The sequence below is a fragment of the Macrobrachium nipponense genome, chromosome 4 (genome assembly GCF_015104395.2).
Source record: "Macrobrachium nipponense isolate FS-2020 chromosome 4, ASM1510439v2, whole genome shotgun sequence".
NCBI lineage: Eukaryota > Metazoa > Arthropoda > Malacostraca > Decapoda > Palaemonidae > Macrobrachium > Macrobrachium nipponense.
In genome coordinates this window covers 89,576,849-89,590,231 of record NC_061100.1, presented here as the reverse complement: position 1 = coordinate 89,590,231, position 13,383 = coordinate 89,576,849, and the positions used below count along the sequence as shown (strand labels likewise).

Here is a 13,383-nt window from a genome sequence, read left to right as displayed (position 1 = left end):
GAAGAAAACCTCAAAGCAGTTGCACTATGATTTAATTGTTAGGAGAGGGTGGAAAGTAAGATGGAAGAAAGAGAATATGAAATCGGGTACAGTAAAAGGAACGAAAGGAGTTGCAGCAGGGGCCGAAGGGACGCTGCAAAGAACCTTAAGCAATGCCTACAGTGCACCACATGATGTGCACTTACGGCACTACCTCTCTACTAGGGAAATCATGGCAAAAGTCTCAAAACCGTCATGAAAGTAACAGAGAGCTGAGTGCGAAAACTGCCTTTTGTCTGTAGCACTCACGTTATAGAAACAATAGGTAGCCCCATGCGCAAGTCCGGTGTATTGTAATGTAACCGACCATAACTATGACGTCACGCAAACCAGTCGGAGTGACAACTTACTGATTTAATCATGAGTCCGCTTTGACCGGTTTGAGTGACGTCACAAAATCACACGCGCAAATGAGCCCCAAATTCGCCGCTAGAGCGGGACTACCTTGTCATTACTATATCGTGGTTGGGCTCCTCTTGACTTTTTCGATCTCGGAGCTCTTAGGGACATCACAGTCTACATCAAATGAAGGTCTGTTCCAAGTTAATAATCGTTTAGGAATGTATTAAGAATGTATCAAGACTACTGTGCTTCCTCCCAGTCATTCTTCCTTGATATATTGACAATCGAAACATTCCTAAAATAATAGTTTCGTATTTTTCATACTAAACAGTGAAATTTCTAAATCCTTTAATAAGGAGAGTTTGATTAATACATGGACATTTCTATACATCTGTAACCATTAGCTAACACCGCTGTAACCTGGATAACAAAGGCCGTCAAAAGCTAACAAAAAAATGGCTCTTGGCACCATTTGCTCTTGCACTGTGATTGACTAATTGATTGATTGATGATTTATAGGTTTTAGCCATAATGCCCAGCCCTGGGGCAACTAAGGCCATTCAGCGCTGAAACGAAAATCGACAGAGAAAAGGTTTGAAAGGTGTAACAGAAGGAAAACCTCGCAGTTGCACAGTGAATCAATTGTTAGGAAAGGGTGAAAAGCAAGATGGAAGAAAGATAATATGGTTAGAGGTACAGCAAAAGGAATGAAAGTAGTTGCAGCTAGGGGCCGAAGGGGCGCTGCAAAGAACCTTCAGTAATGCCTACAGTGCACCGCATGAGGTGCATTGACGGCACTACCTCCTTACAGGGCCTCCTGCTCTGTTTGTTCGTTTCCACATTAATTCTATCAGAACTTTCATCTCTCCAAGTTAGCTGGTTTTTGTTTTGTGGGATGCTCGTCAAAGCAAAAGACAGTGCTGGCATAAAGCCGCCACAGGCCAATAGCACTGCTAACTCTCTCTCTCTCTCTCTCTCTCTCTCTCTCGGCCGGGCAACCGAGTCCGCCCTTTGCCACTGAAATTCCTACCTGGATTGAAAGACTGGGCACAGGCTGCCACATCTTCCACGAAATCTTCGTTGACGGCCCCTCTGATCTTCACGTTCCGGGTCAGCAGTCCAACCTCGGCTCTGGTCTCGATCCGCCGTCCTGCGATCGTCTGCTCGATGGAAATGTGCTCGTAATCGAGAGACTGGGACAGCTCGAGGGTGAGACCGTCCTCGGACACTGAGGCGATGGTTCTCTCCTCGTTTTCGTTCTTCGTAAATCTAAAAATATATTTAATAAATTGAGCAAAGGAAAGGAAGGGTAGTAGGAGCATAAGATTTATGCCCAAGGCCAAGCGCTGGGACCTATGAGGTCATTTAGCCCTGAAAGGAAAATTGAGAGTGAAGGAGGGTTGAAAGGTGTAACAGGAGGGAGAAAGTAAGATGGAAGAAGGAGAATATAAACGGAGTACAGTAAAAGGAATGAAAGAGGTTGCAGCTGGGGGTCGAAGGCACGCTGCAAAGAACCTTAAGTAGTGCCTACAGTGCACCGCACTGTTGGCATTAGCCACCTACGGGAAAGATAGGAAGGAGAAATGACAGAACAAAACAGATTTTAACTATGAAAGACGTTGTTACCTTTCTTTGTGAATAATGAATAAATTAATATTTACAAAATTTAAGCATGAATAAATAGGAAGGTTATTCATCATCACTTATTCACTTTTACTGAATAGCTGTGTGACAGGGAAATACTTCCGATTTGCTCGATAAAATGGAAAAGGCATTAAAACCACAGATATGTCATCCTCTTGCATTACGGCTAGAAAAAGTATGTCTGACGTGAAATATCAGCAGAGCAATTGCAAACTTATGATACAAAAATTTAAAAAATGATTCACTATTCTCACAGCTGATCATCAGAAAACTATAGCTATTGGTTGAACATCAGGTAAGGTTGTGAACACCTGATAACAAATTCTCCCTTCCTATGAATATTCAACTGTTTGGATAGATATTCGAATATATCAAAGTTAGAATAACAACAAATAAGCGGCAGTCCATTTTATGTCATTTTCTGCCATACCTTCTCCCCGTAGAAGCAATAACTATCTTGTCCCCAGCCTTCCACGTCACCTGCTGTTTCAAGGTGATGTTCTTAGCGCCAGCTGAAGCTGTGGTAGCCAAGTGCGTCCAAGTTATTGGAACTGGCTCCCCATGTAGGTCTAAAGACCGTTTCGGACAGCTAAAACCTACAGAAAGATGATATCTATTTCAATCGTGTGCAGCTTGTTTAGACTTCCAGTGCCCTAACTAAATCCTGCTGAACTGCACTGAAATTTGATCGATTTTCACGAAAGCAATCTTCAAAATACGAAGTTTTTCTTATACTCAAAGGTATCTTTTGTAGCATTAAGTTTTATCAGTTAATATATGTAAGAAAAATTGTCAATGTAACGCATTAACTGTGGCGTATTGTTCCCTAAACTCAATACCACTTCGTTCGTTAAAACTGTTTCCATCATCATAACAATAAAAATTCTTACCATACAATATAACGCTCAGTTTACCCTCCTGTCCAAATGTGAAATCAAATTAGTACTGCGCGCAGAGAGTCTGCTGCTTTCAAAACGGGATCAGTCGTACAGAAAAATTCCTAATTTGAACGCAGTAGTTATTTGAAGCCTCCTAAAAATTTTCTATTATTGAAGTCCATCAAACAAATAAACTGCGCTTGCCAGCAAACTTACCTTTGATCCAAATATTGGCAGCTCTATTGATCGTGAATTTCCGTGCAGCTCTATGGTGGCCTGGCCCATAAAAGGTTCCTTTTCTGTACCTACGTTTAAGGAGCCTCCTTCCACAATTAAAATGTACTCCGCCCTCAGCACGATCTCCTCGTTGGCCTCTCCGTCAAACACAAGATGGCCTCCTGCATTGCAGAAGAAACAAACGTTCATCATCAGGCAGAGGTTCAGGTTACATATTAATACTGTTCGTCATATCGCGGGCAGGAACCTCTGAATATCATTTTAGATATTTCGAATAATCTTGTTACCTTCAATGTGAATTTAACCCGATGTCTACAAAGTGTTGAAATAAAATACCTTTGTATAGGAGACATAACCTGAAATCTTGATTACGGGAGAAACACATCCACAACTATATATAACTGCACCAATAAATTTGAAGAAAAACTATAATAAGAGCTTTCGAGAATCTGTACGATTCCCGTTTCGAAAAGGGGAACATATTCTCGAAAGCTCTCACTATAGTTCTATTTTTAAACTGCACAAACATATTTATAAATATGTTTGTGCAGTTACACAACTGTGGATTGTCTCTCCATTTTAAGACTTATGCTACTAAAAGTATATTTTAATCTTGAATACTATTATGACTCGCAGCAAGAAAACTCCAAAATGGTCTCTCCATCAGTGATTTAAAACAGGAAACATGAACGACCTCCACCACTATGACTACTTCAAATGTCTGATCATGAAGCTGCGGAAGACTTACCCCTGGGCTACAAGACCTATTGGTTAACGAGGTATTCAGATCGCTTCTCATCCAACCAGTATAGTCCTTTGTGACTTTGCTTAGACACAGCAGTAGTACATGGACCTATTTGGTGACAACCTTTCAATGATATTTTTGATATCCCGTGCTAATACACTGCAAAATTAGCGGGGGTGACCCTCCCCAAACCTTGATTGCTTTGATTCCCAAGCATTTGAAATTGTGGGCTGTGAAAATCGCTGAACTAAGGAACTGATCTGTGCTTTACGCCACTATAGTAAACTTCAAAATCTGAGGTGACAAAGGACCCTAATAACGGATCCTTGGGTGACAAAAACATAAACAGTGAGATCAAGTAGTTTAATGCTTTACGAACAATGTCGGAGAAAAGGAGCAGCCAGGCTCCAAATTTTTCATAAATTTGATTATCCACTGAGACCTATCTCTCTGTGAAGCATGTTGCTTGAGACTTGAGCCTTGCGTTTCTTTTTTTAGCCATCATTAGTATCACCAACATCCCTTTAGTTTCATACGTCCGTTGTGCCATATATATATGTAATAATTACATTATTATATATTTACAAGATCTGTAAATATAAACCAATGACCTGGGGTCATGGCATTAGGAGGGTTCTACGTGCCAAAGCAGACCTAGATTACGCTATGCACTGTCTGCAGTAGCCTGATCTAGCTCTAAGCTTTGTCAACATTTTTATGTTATGATAACTTTGCACAACAACTTCCATGGGAAGCGGTTGACCTGTTAACCTACGCCGGAAACTTGTAACTTCCGAGCCGGCAGACTACGTATGTGTTTTTATATGAATTGCTGAGATAGCTAATGTTCCGCTATCGACGCGATGCTTGAGAATGGCAGTTCCACGCCAACGATCAAACATATCGGTCGTCCGACCGAGCTGCATCTCCATAGTATGGGTTTACAGAATAAAGTTGTTATCTTGTCAACTTGCCTGTTTGAATCATCTCCTCTAGTCAAGGAAGAACCTCTCTACTAAGATATCCAAGGGAGATGAGAGGAACCAAAAATTACTTACGAATGACAGTCGTAAGGAAAGAACAAAAAGTCTATCGCCAAGCGATAAGACATTAGAAGTGGTGGCAGCGTATAAACGAAGAACATAATTAACAAGACCCATATCAGCCGACCGAAGGTCTACAAGAACTAACTTCCACCTTCAACATCAAACTAAACAGAGGAAACGGGATCTTCAATCAACGCAACAGTTTATGAAGACGCAACTATGTCCTTCATCGAGAGGAATACAAGCATTTAACACTGACGTTTGAGCAACTGTTGTCACTTATCTTCGAGAATCTACACCGGACGAGGGCAGCATCGAACATCAACGGAAAGAAGAAAACAAACACAGGGAACATCACCCGATCTAGCAAGGACGGAGGCTGTGACGTCATCAATCTTGGACTTCCCCGCGCATCGTGCACCGAGAGAAGGCCGTGACGTCATCACGACTTCCGACGCGAGACGTGGACAGGAACTGAGACGTCATCCCATGTCAACAATCCTTCGCAATATAATCTGGAGCTAAGTACCATTTTTATCTATTCAGGTCTTTTCCTCAGTGAAGTGTTGTTCATCAAGAGTCGATCGTCCAGTATCTGGGGGTGAGTTGTTCGCCATATTAATCTTCCTTCATTACAGAACCAATCTTCAACTACGAGGTTCTCACCCGCAGATTAATTTTTTTTTTCTTTTCTGTTGTCATTAACATTTCTTGCAGAATTCTCCGTATAATATTTTATCATATTATCTGTATTTTTGTATCTTTTGGGGGATTTTTCCTATTATTATAACACACTTATACAGTACATTGCTTATGCGTTTACGTAGTGGTCGAGTGTACTCTTATAGATATTTTGATAGGATTGCAAGGAATAGAAGTGATAAGAAAAAAGTGAAAGCCGAAATGGCAACTACTCCGGCTGGCAACCCCAACGTGGTGACTCTCGTTAGCGCGAGGTCAGCGATTGTCCCTTTTCAGGTCGGGTCATGGGTTCCTGCCTCAAAATGTTGAGGCATGGATCTCATCTGTAGACGCTCATTTAAATGCAAAAAGCATCACAGACCCAGCAGTACAATTACAGGAGGCCAAGAGCTTCGTTGACTTTGCGAAAGGCGACGCAAGTGCGTATCTAAGGGGGGTTTCTTTCCAAGAAGCGCTTACATGGGACGAGTTCAAAATTAGATTACGTGCCGTGTATGGGGGTGAAGAGGCTTTAGATGTAGTGTTGGCATTGAGAAATATCCTTAACCAGGCCTCCATGACTCAGCTCAATGTTGTCGAGCGGGCGGCGCTAATTGCCGACCGGCTAAATGAATATCAGGATAGTTTAAGTAACTCCGGGTGGGTTGCGGGTGCTAAAATCAAAGTGAAAGATTTTATCCGTTTGATCTACCTTACGTCTATCACTGTAATGTTAGCCTGAAGCGTTAGTACGGTGTTTTGATAAAAATTGCAGCCCGACAGTACGGAATTAGATGTGTATAAACAAATCAAAAAACACATGTCTAAATGTACCGACCTAGATCCTTCGCTCATTCAAGTTTTTGCAAAAAATGAGAACAAGCCACAACAAGTAAATGTGGTACATAATAATAATCAAGTTGCAGGGATGGTTTGTTATAACTGTAAACGACCAGGTCACATGATTTCAGACTGTCGGACGCGTTTTTTGTTCAATACACAATAGTTCAACTCATTCATATAACCGTTGCTACTCGAGGAATCAACAGCAAAATGCTACAAACACGCAACCAGTTGCTAGTGCAAATAAAAAGAAGTCCTCAGTACTATAAGAAGAAAACAACCAAACGGAAATTCTGCACAAGCAGAAACAAACAAATCGTGCTTCAGGTACCTCTGTTCCTGGGCCGTCTTAGCCAGAACTCGCAAGGGCAGGCGAATTTCAGGGTGTGATAAACAAAACAAATACCACGTAGTTCACTCCAAGGGGGGAGAGGGCGATGTTGGGTCATCAATATCAACATCTTTTGTATCAAATAATCAGTTTAATCATTTATCAGATCATTGTGAGACAATTGATTTTCCTATGAAACACACGGCCGAATCAAAGAAAAAAAATCTGTGCAGGTTCCCGTAGATTTGCAACAAATTCATGCAATTATTAGTCAAAACGAGTTGCGACCAACCTTACATGCAGTAAATTTGGGACCATAACGTTCATTCACTTTGTTCTTTTGATTCTGGTAGTCACGTAATATAATGGATTTAAGGACTCATCATTTACTCTTTCAAATTTCCCTATAGAAAAGTCCGGAATAAGGCTCTCAGGCATTGGAATAATGAATTAAATGTTGTGGGCGTAACTCATGTACAGTACAAGGTCGGTAAGCGCACGTTTGCTGATACCTTTGTCGTTGTACAAAACATTAATATGTATCCCGCAGTAATTATCGGATACCCGTCTATGGGCACTCAAAATATTATCTTAGCACCTGCAAAACACGGCGTGTATATCAAAGGGAAATTCTATAGGTCTTCTAATACCCTAAAATCAGTTTTAGATAATAAAGAGACAGGCAGAGTTGTCACTTACATTACGGAACCAATCACCTGTCTCATGAAACCAATAATACAGGCAACCCAACAGAACTCTCGCTCACCCGTAATATCAGCTTGCACGCAAACTCTCGAGCCTACGTAACTTCAAATATATTAGTGCGTGTAAAGAGAACCTTGCCAGGATCTGAAACAAATTAATCCTTTCCGAAACTCTGAAAACACACGGATTATCCGTCACACAAGCCGTTTATACAGTCGGCTCACAACAACAATGTAACATCGAAGTCTGTAATCATTTGAATACCACTTTAGTAATCCACAAAAATCAACATATCTTGGATGCCGAAGTTTATAAACATCGCATTCTTACCGTAGCTGAGATAAATCACGCTCAATCAGTCGCGGATGAAACCCTTTTGCAATCTATAAAGAACAAAATCAATCAGGACATTCAAGAAGAAGGAATTCAGCAGAAATTTTTGAATCTGTTAACTAAATATCATGATGTTTTTTCCACTACGGATGGAACCTTAGGAAAAACGGATGTCATCGAGCATCAAATCAGGCTCAAGGACAAACAGAAAGTAATCTATGTACCTTCGTACCGACTTCCTATGAAATTTCAGAATGAGATAACAGAGGAAGTAGGTAAAATGTTAAAGGAAGGAGTCATTAGGAAATCAAACAGCCCTTATAATTTTCCGTTAATAGTAGTACCGAAAAAAGATCGAACTTGGCGGATATGCGTAGATTTTCGTCGTTTAAATGAAGAAACAATCCCTGACAGATTCCCAGTACCATGTACCGATGATATCCTATCTTTACTAGGCCAGAATAAATATTTCACAAGCCTAGACTTACTAAAAGGATTTCATCAGATTCGATGGAACAAGAAAGTATCCCATACACTGCCTTCAGCACAGCCAGGGGACATTATGAATTTTTGCGTATGCCTTTTGGTTTACGTTGTGCTCCTATAACTTTTACTCGTATGATAAACGTCGTGTTTGGAGACTTGTTGGGAGATATCCTACATGCCTACATGGATGACTTAGTAATCTTTTCCAACACATTAGAAGAACATTTACGTAAATTGGAGTTAGTGTTACAAAGGTTAAGGCAGCATAATTTAAGGGTAAGATAAGTAAGTGTGAATTTTTTAAAAACAGAACTAGTCTATCTAGGTTTCACGGTTTCTAGTGAAGGTCTTAAAGTCGTCCACGATAAGGTGTCGGCTATCCGTAATTTTCCGATACCTACTAACGTCAAGGGAATACAGCAATTTTTAGGATGCAGCGGTTACTATCGCCGCTTCATCCGCAACTACTCAATCATAGCCGCTCCCCTAACCGATCTTATAAAAAAGGGCGTAGATTTCGTATGGTCTGAAAGTCATCAACAGGCGTTCGATAAATTGAAAGATGAACTGTGTAGTTCTCCTATCTTGAAATTTCCTGACTTCGGTAAGGAATTTTTCATAGCAACAGACGCCTCAGACCTAGGAGTAGGTGGGGTATTGCTTCAACAATATGATAAACAGTTTTTCCCTATAGCTTTTTATTCACGTAAACTGGAGACCGTTCCGAAAAGTAAATATGCAGTATAGACAAGGGAAGGGCTCGCTATTGTTAATTCACTCGTGCACTTTAAATTCATAATATACGGTTATCCCGTCAAGGTTCTCACTGATCATAAGCCCCTAACCGACTTCTTTAAAGGCTTTAGTCACAGCCCCCCCCCAAGCGAACTCGGTGGCACATGATCATTCAGGACTTTGGCGCGAGGATCGGGTATTTACCTGGGAAAGCAAATATCATGCTGACGCATTATCACGCAACCCCTCTTCATCTTGTACCGAGCCATTAGCTGAATTAATAGATATCTCAACCTCCACGCCCGTTGTTAAAACTATTATCTGAACAGGAAGATCTGGGCTGGAGTGCTGAACTATTACAGACGGAACAAAGAAAAGATTCGCAAATAGAAAAAATCATCATTGCGTTAAACGGAAATCCGAAGGAAAAAGAATACCTAAAGTATAAGCAGCAGAATTATATCCTACAGGACAATATCCTGTGTAGATCCGTGACGAGGAAAACCCGCAACACACCGCAGTTGAATAACAACCAGGTGGTGGTGCCTATCTCACTCATACTCACTGTCTTAAAGTGGTTGCATGAAAATCCACTGCATGGACACCCGGGTTATACCTTGATGTCACAGAAAGCCAAATCCTTATTTTATTGGCATACGATGCTTACAGATATAAAAAAGCACATAGCAAATTGTCGCACTTGTCAAGAATACAAAGGGCACACGAAGACACCTGTCAGCCTAGGGGCTTACCCCGTGCCAAATCAACCCTTTGAAAGAGTACATTTAGATTTATTAACAGGATTTTACGAGTCAGACAGAGGAAATAAGCACCTCCTAGTAATTATAGACGCTTTGACTCGATATACAGAACTTATAGCGCTTAAAACAAAAACCGCGGTCGAGTGCGCTAGGAAGTTTTACGAGTGCTACATTTGTAAACATGGAATTCCACACTCATTATCTCAGACTCGGGCGGGGAGTTCAATAATCATTTCCTTAACTCCTTGTGCGAATTCCTTAGTATAAAAAAAATCAATACCATGATCTATCACCCAGAGTCTAATGGGCTAGTGGAAAAGGGAGGGCAAATCGTAAGGTTTTAAACATTTTAAGGGTCACCTTAGGGGGGGCAGATCCCAACTGGGACATTGCCATACCTGCGGTACTAAGCACACTTAATCACTCGTATCATGTGTCTATTAAAATGACACCGCACGAGGCACTGTACGGTATCCCGGCCCGAACGCCTTTCCACATCTTAAAGCCTACAACTAATTTATCAAATCCTCTAAAGGATGTTATGGATGCAAGCATAAGTCGATATAATATAATTCGTAAGAATTTAGAAGAAGCACAGATCATAATGAAAAAAAATCATGATAAAATAGCTAAGCCAACATAGAAACATATGCCGTGGGCGATCAGGTATACATACAAGTATACGTACGTAGAGGTTTAAATTATAAACTGACACCTAAGTTTGAAGGCCCGTTTAACATTTTAGAAAATTTAACGGCCAATAGAGTTAGGGTTCAAAATGTATCCAAACCCACTGATGTGAGAATAGTCCCATTGGCACATATCAGAATCTAAAGAAGGGTAGATGGAGTGAGGGAAAAAATGGTTGTATTTATGAAACTTGTATAATAATTTATATATATATATCTATTAATCATATTGTATGTAAATCCATATTCTTTTTACGCGAATTATTACATATGTTTTATTTATTGCAGGTTTCAAAAATGAATCTGTTATTGTTAGGAGTGATATTGTGTATTCAGACATCTTTGTTGTATGGAAAGAGCGCTAGGACGAAAGAAATAGAATTTAAATCATGGCTCGATTATCGAGAGAATCGATGATGTATTCATCGTGTCAAGTAATATTGTTATTGAAGTAGATATGCATGCTATTTTTCTTACCTGAAGATGACGTCCTTAACTTAAAGAATGACCTGATGAGGTTTGGTATTTCCCTTAAGGAAATGCATGAACGTAATTTTCATGCTAACTCGGAGATTTCACTAACTCAAACACTAAGCGTCGCGGAAATGTTGTCTTATGACATACAAAATAAAACCGCCGAGGCAGAAGAGCTCGCTCGTGACCTGCTGATGTGGTCTGTGCGGCACAATACTCTTGAACGCCGCAACCCGCTTATTCTAGCTGGACTAAACATCTTAGGATCAGTTGCGAATCTAGGCTTAGGAATCTCAAATCGCCTCAAGATAAATAATCAAAATAAAACAAAAGAATTGAGTTTTTTGCAACACAAAAACCGGAACTGGCCTTATCAGAACTTCGCAGCCAGTTATCTTCGATCAATCAAATAATGAATATCGTTAATGAACATTCAAATAATTATCGCATTCGAGGTCATGGAAGTTCAACATTTGCTGGCTACTTTAGCTTACTATAGTTCGAAAATAGATCATATCCGTGTGAAAATATCACATTTTATTGAAAAGTCAAAAGATTACGTAGAAGCAATTACGTTAGCAACAAAGGGTGTGTTATCTCCTCACCTCATGCCTATTAAAGATCTGACGTTAACTTTAGAAAACGGACGGGAGAAGCTAGGTTATATTCCTTTATTAGATGCCCATAAAGTAGAATTCTATTATAGCCTAATATCAGTCAGCGTTGAAAATTATAGAATTATGATCACAATTCCTTTTGATTCTTCCGATGCTTGGCAATCATACAAAATAGCACCGTTTCCTACTTTTATGACGAATAACTCAAATCCAGTTAATATCCAATTTAACGGGCATGTACTGATTTCTTTCTGATAAGAAATCATTTTTCAGTCATTAAAGACTTAAGATAAACTCACTCACTGTTCAGAAGCCATGAATAATAAAATTTGTACAGCTGACTCTTTTGAATTCTATCCTATATCAACGGATTCATGTGAGTTAGACATAGTGCTAAACGGCTCTCTCTCTCATACAAGCGAAGGTTGTCTGGGGAAACTTTATCCCATCCCTTTTACGGTAATAAATTCAATTACAGGATGAATAATGGTTCCTGGATCCGTTATGATAAGGCCGGATTCGACGTCGTGTGTCCGGACACATCCACCGCCCATGCCCCTATCTTCGTAGCAGCCGATGGTTGTACGGGGACATCTACAAACTATACAGTCAGAGGGTCAACACGATAATACGTGAGAAGGCGTATTTCGCGAACTACACGTGGGCTACCACAATCATCCATCACTACCTCTCCCATACAACGCGCGAGTAGCTCATCGTTTGACGCAACTGTCTGAGATGACCCACGCGTCATCGACTTATGCAGGTGGAGAAAATCTTCGCTACTACATTCTGCTAGCCGTGTTCAGCGTGACGGCCATATTGGTTATCGCCGTCAACATCTTTGCTTGGCGTAGGCTAAGGCGTAAAACAGAAGGATCTCCAAGGGAACGTACTGGCCCGTCTAGATGACGTACCCGTTAAACTCAAGTCGTTTGCGTTTAGGCCGCCTGAACTTGGCCACTTCAGTTCGTGCCTAGGGAATTGTCTGGAATTGTGTTGTGTGTGAAAAGCGGTCCGTATGCTGGCAAAAATGTAGGACAAGAATAACTCACCTCCTTTGCATTTTGAAACAGTTTTTAAAGTATCTCCAGGGCGCCTAATAAATGGGGGGGTCATTATAGCCCAATATTATACAATATATTCCTAAAGGTATTTTTTCGGGCACCTAATAAAATATCAGCCCTATATATTGAATTTCTGCAGAATTACATTGTTATACCACTGTACAATTATATTTATCTATTACAAAGAGTGTCAAGTACTCTTTAACAATTATCCATGATCATGCTATAATCATTATTTGTTTAGTAACCATTATTCTTAATCAGGTTACCTGTTATCATATTAATCATGTATACATGTTTTGATTTTTGCCTTTTTATTATTTTGGGTACATAATCATTATTGTTACCAAACATGGATCTATATTTTCCATGCATTTATCTTTGTTTATGAATATGTCAACAAGGGTATGTAACAGAACCTTTTTATGCATTTAATCACTTAGTATGTTACGAGCACGCTCCTATGGACAATGTTTAAAGTAATTTTTTTTTGTTATTCAAGGCTTGAATAGGTAGCAGTCCGAGCCTAATGTAATAATTACATTATTATATAATTTACAAGATCTGTAAATATAAAACCAATGACCTGGGGTCATGGCATTAGGAGGGTTCTACGTGACCAAAGCAGACCTAGATTACGCTATGCACTGTCTGCAGTAGCCTGATCTAGCTCTAAGCTTTGTCAACATTTTTATGTTATGATAACTTTGCACAACAACTTCCATGGGAA

At 40.1% G+C, this 13,383-nt stretch overlaps 1 pseudogene; it reads right to left on the bottom strand.

The window, feature by feature from the left end:
• LOC135211437 (fibrocystin-L-like) overlaps positions 1–2,894 on the bottom strand; it is a 106,146-nt pseudogene extending 103,252 nt beyond the window's left edge.
• Positions 2,895–13,383: the final 10,489 nt, after the last annotated feature.